This window comes from Podarcis melisellensis (assembly GCF_964234715.1).
Source record: "Podarcis melisellensis genome assembly, chromosome: Z".
NCBI lineage: Eukaryota > Metazoa > Chordata > Lepidosauria > Squamata > Lacertidae > Podarcis > Podarcis melisellensis.
Window position 1 is genome coordinate 37,574,398 of NC_138547.1, and position 11,639 is coordinate 37,586,036.

Here is an 11,639-nt window from a genome sequence, read left to right on the forward strand (position 1 = left end):
GGCATTTGTTTGACAATACTAGGAATATTATTGATATCCTGGAACTTTTACAAACAAATATTAACACTAAAGCAGTGTTAATTTTTATTGATGCTGAGAAGGCCTTTGACAATATTTCTTGGAAATTTATGAAGAAAAACTTGGAAGGGATGGGAGTGGGACGGGGGTTTGAAAATGGCTTAGAAGCAATTTATTCGGAACAAAAAGCTAAGTTGATAGTGAACAATGTGGTGACAGAGGAGTTCCATATTGAAAAAGGAACACGCCAGGGGTGCCCCCTATCCCCACTATTATTTATATCAGTCCTGGAGGTTTTGCTGAACATGATTAGGAGGGACCGGCAAATACAGGGGATTACGGTCGGAGTGAAACAATATAAATTGAAAGCATTTGCAGACGACTTAGTAATAACACTACAGGAGCCAGAATCTAGTACAAAAAGAGTTCTGGAATTGATACAAGAATTTGGTCGGGTGGCAGGATTTAAGTTGAACAAACAAAAAACTAAAGTTTTGGGGGAAAACTTGACGCCTTTAGAAATAGAGGGGTTTCAGAAGGAAACAGAGTTAACTGTGGTCAAGAAAGTGAAATACCTGGGGGTAAACTTGACGCCTAAAAATCTGAATTTGTTTAAGGACAATTATGAGAAATGCTGGTCAGAAGTTAAGAAAGATTTGGAAACTTGGTCGAGACTGAAGCTTTCCTTGCTGGGCCGAATTGCTGCTGTTAAGATGAATGTTTTGCCAAAAATGTTGTTCTTATTTCAAACCTTGCAGGTCGTGGACAGAGTGGAATGTTTTGGAAAGTGGCAGAGGGATATATCGAAGTTTGTCTGGCAGGGCAAAAAGCCCCGAATAAAGTTTAAAATACTAACTGATGCAAAAGAAAGAGGGGGGTTTGCCCTGCCGGACTTAAGGTTATACTATGAGGCGGCAGCCTTCTGCTGGTTGAAAGATTGGATCTTATTAGAGAATACAGATGTCCTAGACCTGGAAGGTTTTAACAATTCGTTAGGATGGCATGCGTATCTGTGGTACGGCAAGGCAAAAACACATGGAATGTTCAAAAACCATATTGTCAGGAAAGCAATCTTTATGGTCTGGATGAAATATAAAGACTTACTGGAAAGTAAGACTCCGAGGTGGTTATCACCAGTGGAGGCCAAGGCGCGGAAAAAACCCAATATGGAGGCCGGTTGGCCGAAATATTGGGAACTAATAGAAAAAATTGGTGACAATTGGAGGTTGCGGGGCTTTGAAAACTTAAAAGATAAGGTGCAAGACTGGTTTCATTATGCCCAAATTAACGAGGTTGTTAAGTTAGATAAAAAAACAGGATTCCAGGTGGAAAAATCGAAACTTGAGACAGAGCTGTTAGAACCAAAGACCAAGGTATTATCGAGAATGTATAACTTGCTGCTTAAATGGAATACACAGGATGAGACAGTTAAATCAGCCATGATAAAGTGGGCTCAAGACATTGGTTATAATATCATGTTTGAAGACTGGGAAAGGTTATGGACCACCGGTATGAAATTTACGGCATGTAATGCCTTGAAAGAAAACATAATGAAAATGATATACAGGTGGTACATGACCCCAGTCAAGCTTGCTAAGATATACCATTTGTCTGATAACAAATGTTGGAAGTGTAAGGAAGCTGAAGGAACATTTTTTCACCTTTGGTGGACTTGCCCAAGAGTGAAGGCCTTCTGGGAAATGATCTACAACGAGTTAAAAAAGGTGTTTAAGTACACCTTCCCTAAAAAACCAGAGGCCTTCCTCTTGGGTATTGTCGGCCAAAGGGTGTTAAAGAAGGATAGAACGTTTTTTATGTATGCCACCACGGCAGCAAGAATTCTGATCGCCAAATATTGGAAGACTCAAGATTTGCCCACACTGGAAGAGTGGCAAACGCAACTGATTGACTATATGGAGTTGGCCGAAATGACTGCCAGAATCCGAGACCTGGGAGAAGAAGCAATGGAGGAGGACTGGAAAAAATTTAAGAACTATCTGCAAAAATTTTATAAGCTATATGAACTTTAAAATGACGCATAATTTGAAATGCTAGCCCCAGCAATGAGTGTGTAACATTTATGAAATTGGATAACATTATTGAAAGAATCAAAGTTTAAATGTTAAAAATGATAATACGTTTTGTTTTTAGAGTAAATGAGCAATAAGGGATTTAAACTTAAACTGCAATTGAAAGTACAAAAGAAACACATGAAACAAGGTTATAATTTGCTGATAAATTTATTGTTAAGAATGCATTGTGCGGGAGATGCGGGGAAGTTCGATAGAAAGTTGAAATAAGTTGTGGAAGGGTTATGAATTTTTTATCTTCTTTTTGCCTATTTTTTGTTTTTTTCCTCTTTTTTCTTCTTTTTTCTGTCTATGTCTGAAAAAACACAATAAAAACTATTTTTTAAAAAAAGAATTAAGGTATACTAGAGGACAAACAAACAAAAAGATTCATTTTCAACTACATGGCAAAAAAAGAAGATTTTATATAATAGTGATGGTAATAATGTTCAAATGCCTCCTGTGAAATATGCTGCTATCTGGAATTCTTAGTGCTGTATCTTTAAAGCTTTAAATGAGAATACCATAAGATCTTGAGGGCAATACCCTAATATTTATAAATAAAACATGTTACTACCTACTCCCAACACTACAAACGGTGCTAATTATTTCCTGGACTTCTGAATCATATGACCCAAATTTATATTTTGTCTGTATGCATGCTTCATTTTCATTCATTTTCATTGTTTTTCTTTATGTTTTTGTTCTCATATGCTATTGAAGTATATGTTATTGTTTATATATATATATATATATATATATATATATATATATATATATATATATATATATATATTGAATGAATGCAACCTAATGCAGACATGGGGTGAACTGAACTTACGATAGGACACATGAGAAAATGAAGTTGGCAGATTTGCCAATCCCTAGTTGGCATTTTGGTTGGACAGTGTTCTCGAAGCCACAAACATGAGTCTGACCAAACTGCAGGAGGCAGTGGAAGACAGGAGTGCCTGGCATGCTTTGGTCCATGGGGTCACGAAGAGTCGGACATGACTAAACGACTAAACAACAACAAACAACAGTTGGCATTTTGTTACTGTTTTCTTTAACAATGCTCTAGAAGGTACTGGTAGCATATCTGCTCAGCCTTCTGGTTTGGTAGTGCTGCAGTGGAAAGCCAGCTTTGATTGTGGATGAATGGGCTGATTTGCCTTACGTTAGCAAGACTTGGGAGAATGAGCTGAGTAGGCCTTAGTTTAACCAGCTACACCCATCTGGGTCCTTGGTATATCACCAGTCTAGACTGGGGGGGGGGGGAGGGTTCTGCTATTGTTCATAAAAGCATTATCTTCTTGGCCAGAAAACCTCTTTATGTTGGAACAGGCTTAGAATGTCTACACCTGGTGTTAGACCAGAGAGACTACCAGCATCCCTGATAGGGCTGGCTGAGATACTCTCTGGGGTAATGTTGACTTCAGTATCCTTGCAGAGGCTGCCGCTGGGCTGGCTTGAGATTTCAGGGCTTCCATGGTAACCATGGATTTCTCTCAACTGTTCATTGGTTCAACAAACCAGGCAGGGCACATCATTGTAGTAGTATGTGACCCAAGGGACACTACAGTGCATTCCCTTGTCATGATCAGAGCGGGTTGCAGTGAGGCAGCTGCAAGCATTCTTGGATGATACATATTATTTTAGCTCTATTCCAGTCTAGATTCAGGACTGGCCATGGGACTGAATTGGCCTTGGTTGCCCTGATGGATGACCTTTACAGAGAATGAGACAGTGGGAGTGTGGCCTTGCTTCTGCTTACTGAGCTCTTTTTGGCTTTTGATACCATTGACCATGATATCCTCCCCAGCCTTGCTCCAGGGAATGGGAATGTGGGAAGGCGGGCAACTTGAGGCCCAGACTAAGCAGTTGGTGCAATTTTGCACGTATTCCAAAATTACACCAAGACTGTGTGCCCCTTACCTGGCCTGCCCCACCTCCCACACTCTACCTCTCCCTACCCTGAATCACTGTGGTTGAACCCCCACCCCATCCCTCTTCTATTATAAGCTGTGAAGAGTTTGGGGGCAAGGTGTCATTAGTATGCGAATAAGTCTCAGCTGAGGTTGTGAAGTCCCAGGGCCAGAGCTTGGATGCTGTGGTGAGACAGATGAGTTTAAATCCTGGCAAGATGGAGGCACTGTGGGTGAGTAGTTCTTGTGTCCAATAAATTGGTAAATTGTCTATCTTGATTGGCATTGCACTTACCCTGTAGGAATAGGTTTCCAGTCTGTGGATTCTTCGCGATCCACCTTTGCCACTGGAGGCCCAGGTAGCCTCGCTGGCTAGAAGTGTTTTTTACCAACTGCAGCTGATACAACAGCCATGACATTTCCTGGCCCCGGAAAATTTTAGCCATAGTAGTTAATGCATTAGTGGAATGTGCTTCCTAAGTTCCACCAGTATGTTGATTGTCCCACTAAGGGGGGAAATACCCTGGACCGAGTATATAGTAACATCATGCATGGATACAAGACCAAGCCCTTGCCCAGTTTGGGACAGTCAGACCACATATCTTTACTTATGATACCATCATATAGACCTCTCGTACGCAGAATTAGACCATCAACTAGAGAGATACGAGTGTGGCCAGTAGGTGCATCTGAGCAACTTCAAGATTGCTTTCAGAGCACCGAGTGGTCGCTTTTTGTGGAGAATAATGTGGACACATACGCTTCAACAGTACTGTTCTACGTTAAAAGCTGCATTGATGTTGTCACTACCACCAAACAAATACGGGTGTTCCCTAACAACAAACCCTGGCTAAACAGGGATGTGTATCTTCTGTTAAAGGCAAGAAATGCTGCTTTTCACTCTGGTGATGCGCAACAGTATAGAGAAGCCAGAGCCAAATTGAAAAAGGGCATTAGGGATGCCAAAGCTATGTACTGCCGGAGGATCGAAAAGCATTTTGAGAGCTCCGGCCCTCGTCGAGTATGGCAAGGCCTGCGACAAATTACAGGGCAAAATATTAAAAACAAACTGGCTAGCAGCATTCTTTAGCAATTCTTTAGTCGCTTCGAGGCGGGAACTGGAACTACCGTCACTACAGCATTGGCTACCAGCACATCATCAGAAACTATTACTGATAAACAACCATTTTTATTACAGACCTCTGACGTACAACGTGCCTTTCGGAGCATTAACATTAGGAAGGCAGCTGGACCGGATGGAATCATGGGACGAGTTATTAGGGACTGCGCTGCAGAATTAGCTGGTGTATTTACGGACATTTTTAACCTATCCCTGTTGCAAGGTTCTGTCCCTACCTGCCTGAAGACATCGATTATAGTGCCAGTCCCCAAGCAGTCAGTGGTGGTATCTCTCAATGACTATAGACCAATAGCCCTAACATCTGTCGTTATGAAATGTTTTGAGAGAATGGTGCTAGATCATATTAAGGCTGGTCTTCCATCCACTCTAGACCCGTTCCAGTTTGCATACAGAAGAAACAGATCTACTGATGATGCTATTTCCATCGCTGTCCATACTGTACTGAGTCATCTAGAACGACAGGGAACCTACGCAAGGCTGTTGTTTGTGGACTACAGTTCTGCCTTCAATACAATTCTGCCAGACAGGTTATTCCTTAAAATGACCAATTTGGGTATACATCAGAAGATCTGTCTGTGGGTAAGGAATTTCCTGACTGATAGGCCGCAGACAGTGAGAATGGGACCTTACTATTCTTCTACTCTAGTATTAAGCACAGGAGCCCCTCAGGGATGTGTGCTAAGTCCCTTTCTCTATTCCCTGTACACATTTGATTGCACCCCACTGTATAAGTCCAACACAATCATCACAATCATGCGGATGATACAACAGTGGTGGGGCTCATTAGTGAGAACGATGAGACTGCTTATAGGAAAGAAGTACAGGGGTTAATTCAATGGTGTAAAGAAAACAATCTTATGCTTAACACCAAAAAAACCAAAGAACTCATAATTGACTTTAGGAGAAAGAAAAGTGTATTTTTACCATTGCACATAAATGGCGAGGAGGTGGAGAGGGTTGGTAGTTTTAAATACCTGGGCATTTATATCTCTGAGGACCTCTCATGGACTGCAAATATTAATATAGTTGTGAGGAAGGTGCAGGGGAGGTTGTATTTCCTGAGAATGCTCAGGGGACTGAATCTATCTCAGCACCTACTTCTGTCCTATTATCACAGTACCATTGAGAGTGTCTTAACCTATAGTATATTATCGTGGTATGGGAGCAGCTCTGAAATGGATAAAAAAGCTTTACAGAGAATAATTAAAATTGCCCAGCATGTTATTGGGCTCCAACTACCAACCCTGGATGAGATCTTCACGTCTCGCAGCTTGAAGAAGTCACACAATATCCTGAGAGATCCCACCCATCCTGCTCACAACTTCTTCGGGCAGAAGATATAGGACAATGAAAACACGAACCACACGCCTTCTGAATAGTTTCTATCCAAGAGCTCTGATTGCACTAAATAATGATCTCAGGGCCAGTTGCAAGAAATAGCAAGCAGGGAGTAGGAAGGAATGAGATAGGTTTTAGGTTATGTTATGCCTTTAATAGGTTATGTTATATTCTGGATTATGTTATGTTTTATAGATTATGTCTGAATAGGATGAGAGTGTTGGAGATACGTGCAAATGTGTATGTGAACCCGGTCTTTGGGTGTTTGATTTTCGTTGTTGTGTATACTGTGTATATACGGACAATGACAATAAATTTATCTTATCTTATCTTATCTTATCTTATCATCTTATCTTATCTTATCTTATCTTATCTTATCTTATCTTATCTTATCTTATCTTATCTTATCTTATCTTATCTTATCATCTTATCTTATCTTATCTTATATCTTATCTTATCTATATGGGGCTTCCCTCGTGCTTGATCCAGAAGCTGCAGATAGTGCAGAATGTTGCAGAATGGTTATTTACAGGAGTGAGACCTTGTCAGCATATAACACACGTGCTCAGAGCCCTGCAGTGGTTGCCAATTTCTTTTCGGGCCAGGTTTGAGATGTTGCCTTGAGCAACTTGGAACTGTGACATCACCTCACCCCAATATGCCTACTCAACCACTTTGATCTTTGGAACCAGTGCTGCTACAGGTGCCACATAATATTTGTTAAGAATTCATAAGAAATATTTCTTTTTGTGTGGCAGCACCTGCACTTGGGAACCCTCTGCCTATTGACATCAGGCAGGTACCTTCACTGTATACTTTTTCAGCACCTGCAAATAACTTTTTTTAAAAAAAAGACAATTATGTGTGTGTGTTTTAATCTGTTTTAAGATTATCATTGACTTTAATTTTTTGAATGTTTTTAATAGTGTTTTTTTGTGGTAATCATACTGTTTTATTTTTTGTGCCTTGAGGGGTTTTTTTTCAATCAAGTGGGGGGGGTGTACTAACTAACAAAATAAAACAGAACTTGAGTGTACGTTAGCAAAGGTTGCCAAGGCCCTATGCAGCTTTCAAAAATATGCTTGCAGTACATACAAGTGGTACTCCAGAATCATCAAAATAAGTACAATATTACAACTAATGATATATTTTCATTATCTCCAATGCAAGAAAGCTCTTGGAAGCGGTGGAACATCTGTAGCAAACAGACAAGGCATATAGTACATATAAGCAGTACTCCAGAATCATCGAAACAAATATAATACAGGTGCCTCGACTTGTACCTAATGTGGGCCCTTGTTAACCTCACAGGCTGAAGGAGTTTTTATTTGAAACTGGGATCACCATGTTCCAGTCCTGTTTGCTGCAGCTGCTTCACCGCTTCCAAGAATTTTCTTGCATCAGAGATAATGAAAATATATCATTAAATGTCATATTGTACTTATTTTAATTATTCTGGGGAACTGCTTTTACGTACTACATGCCTTCTCTATTTGCTACAACTGTTCCACCGCTTCCAAGAATTTTCTTGCGTCAGAGATAATGAAAATGTATCATTTAATTGTAATATTGTACTTAGTTTGATGATTCTGGGGTACTGCTTGTATGTACTTCATGCCTTGTAATAATGGGTACCTTGTGCTGAGTACAATTTGTTTTTTATTTTGATTGCCATATATTGCGTCTTTGTATGTTGACTTGAACTGCTGCTCCCCCCCCCCCTATTTGTGCTTGTTTTTATACAGTGGGTTCCTTTTTTTTGTGCGTCAAGAATATGCTGTTGGCTATCCATGCTGTAATAATTTGGGAACATATAAAATCAAAGACTTTTAAAAACTTTTCTCCATAAAAAGAAGGTGGATCTCTCTCTCTCTCTCCTCACTTATCACCAGGAATGTGATTTATAGGCAAAATGTCCTTTTTCTCATTAAAATTCAAACACAAATGAGATTTGTTGGCATGACCAACAGGCATGCTACCCTGGGTTGTGATCTTGTCAGATCTCATAAGCCAAGCAAGAGTAGGTCAGGCCGACACTTGGATGGAAGACCTCTAGGGGGAAACCAGGTGTTGTGAAAAGTGGCAGTGCTGATTCATTAGATGTCATTTTTTTCCTTGGAATCAGTGTTTGAGTCAATGCACCAGCTTGGCACAAGATGATTCCCCTCCCCCCCCCTTCCCGGCAAAGTGCCACCTCCTAGATGAAATGTATAGCCAAGGTCCTGACCAGCTGTCATTAGAAGTCCAGTGGCACTTTTCATGAGAGCAAGGATGTTAACCTGGTGTCATGGCCAACTTCCAATCTCATTACATTCAGAAGGTCTATGTCTTTCCCTCTCACATTGGTATGAAAAAGTAATCGTCCCCTATGCAGTTCATAACTATTTAACAACAGCTGTGTTCAGCATTGCTACAGCTTGCATCGTCCTTTATTATATTAATTTAAGGCCACTTATTAGCATTATACCCCTACTGGGTATTCAATCATACACCGCAATCCATTTAGGAAGTAAAGATTTGTATGTCATTCCAAAAATTACCATAGGTGTATTAAAAATTACTATAATGTACCATTGGTGGTAAAAAAAAATATATACTACCAATTTTTAATTTAACTTCTTTCTTATTTCTTTCTTCTCATCTAAACTAAGCTAACATCTGTTTATATGCTTAGGACTTCACAGGAAAAGCTACTGATTCAAAATAAAACATTCTGAAACCTCCAGTGGCTGCAATTCCTGTGCTTGCTTACCTAGAAGTACGGCTCTTTGGAATCAAAATGACTTATTCTGAGTAGACTTGCATAGTCTTGAGTTGATGAAATATATAAATGTGGAGACTGAGTGCAAAGGATTATCACAGTGGTGCAAGGACATAAATATTGGTTTCATAACCTTAGTGATAATTGTTCCATGACCTTGCTCTTATAAATCAATGTAGGTAAATTTCTCTTTTCTGTCAACAGCTGCTGCCACTGGGCTCAGATTTTCCACAAAGCCTTTTCAGATCCAGTGGATGTGTGGAGGGGTTGTTACTTTCCCAGTTCATTCCTGTCCTTCCCAGGTTCATCTGATCTTCTGAACAGCCCATGTGTGTGTACAACTTGTATAAACATAGGCACATAGGAAGGTGTGTTATGCAATGTCAAGCCAGGGGTCTACATGGTTCAGTATTGTCTGCACAAGATGGGGGGATCTTAAGCCTAATTAGGCCTTGTATGGGTTCCATTTCACCCATGCATCCGTCATCCCCCAAACCACACCCACATCCACTACACCTGTTGTCACATGTGAAGCCAGACATATGAATGGCATGCACATGGCTTCAAATGAACAATGGGAGTTTAAACTGAGCTTCCTGTTGTTTCTTTGTAAAGTGGGGCTCAATGACAGTGCTGATCAGCTGAGCCCTCAAAGGTAATCAGCTGCCCTTGTGGGTTCCTCATTTCATAAGGTCCCTCAGTGTCAGTGAGCACCGTTGAAGGGATGCTTTGTCCACTTGCGTGTTCAAATTGAGACTTTGCCTCTTCTTTGTTTGCTAGAAACAAAGGAATACAAGAAGCTGGCTTAGACTGAGTCAGACCAATGGTCCATCAAGCTCAGTATTGTCTAATACCCTGTCTACAGGGTTTCAGATAGGGAATATTCCCAGTCCTACCTGGAGATGCTGGGGATTTTAACCTTCTGCATGCAAAGCAGATTAGCACTGAACCACAGCTCTTTCCCAAGGAACAATGCTAGTCTAACACAGCAAATCTGTACATGTCTACTTAGAAATAGGTTCCATTGATTTCAGTGGAAGTTACTCCCAGGTGAGCACAAATAGGACTACAACCTTAAAGTCTCTTATGGACATATTCCTAAAACATAATAGCTACCAATAGTGATCTCTCATATTACAAAATATAACAGAAACATAATCATTTTATCCAAGGAAAGTCAAATAGAGTTAGAGCAATTTCTGAGGAGTGTTTAAAAACAGCAAGAACAACAAATAAATAAAATATTTTTTATTTTATTTTTGTTTTGGTTCTTCAGATGCGAGTTTTATTATTTAAAGACTGAAGTGCAGGTAGCTGCTGCATGGTAATGAGGTCAAAGGTTCAGAAAATAGCTGCATTGCATGAAGATGAAAAGCACTTTGGAATCTCATAAGCCTGAATATTGTTCCTTCAGGTAATCAGAAGCATTCAAGATTTATCAGTCCCAAGCGAGAGGTCTTTGAAATGAAGCTTACTCGGTTTGTCAAAATGCTCCTTATATGGAAAATACTACAGTCGATGAGAAAACTATCCTTTTATACTGGGATGACAAAGCAACAGCATATAATACAAAAGTCTTCGCGTGCACACACATACTGGAGAATTTTCCCCCACCCGTACTTCTCTTTTCCTTCCAAAAACAGGTTTCCTGGGTCTTATCTGATTTGTGGAGCATAATTGTATTGATACCTTTTTTCTCCCATGTCGTAACAATAATCCTATAAATATTTCATATGTACATCCTTTTTCCCCCTTTACACCCCTTTCCCCCTCAACATAAATGCCTTCATTTTCTCCGGATCACAATTTGATCTGAGTGCAAATAACTTTTCAACAGCAGGGGTTCAAACTAAAGAGAAAGATGTGTTGGAACTACCCACTACACAGAGATCCTTGAAACCAGCCTGTGTTACTATTAGGCTGGGGATGGAAACATTTAAAATTTGTCATTGTAGGTGCACACAAAGGAAAACAAACCTCTGCTGTTGTATAAAATCATCATTAAATGAAATCCCTTCCACAGTGGCTTCTCATAACTTTCCAAAAGGGGAGTTATGCATTCAAGTCTTAAAATATATGCACACAGCTCAGTTTATAGAAGCACAAGGGATGGCAGAGAAATTCAATTCAGTTCACATTTAAATATCAACATTTCACGAGGATATTTTTTTTAAAATGCAAACTGATATGGAAATGTGGGGGGGAGAAGAATTTAAGATGGGTCAATTTCAATTCCTCATTTTTCCAATTTCTCCTAGATCTAATAAGCACTTTTAAAGTAATAATAATAATAATGATGATGATGATGATGATGTACATAGGAAGCAGTTCAGATCAATGAGGTGATTTTTCTTTTGGGGACAATTTCTGGCTTTCAGGTCATGCAA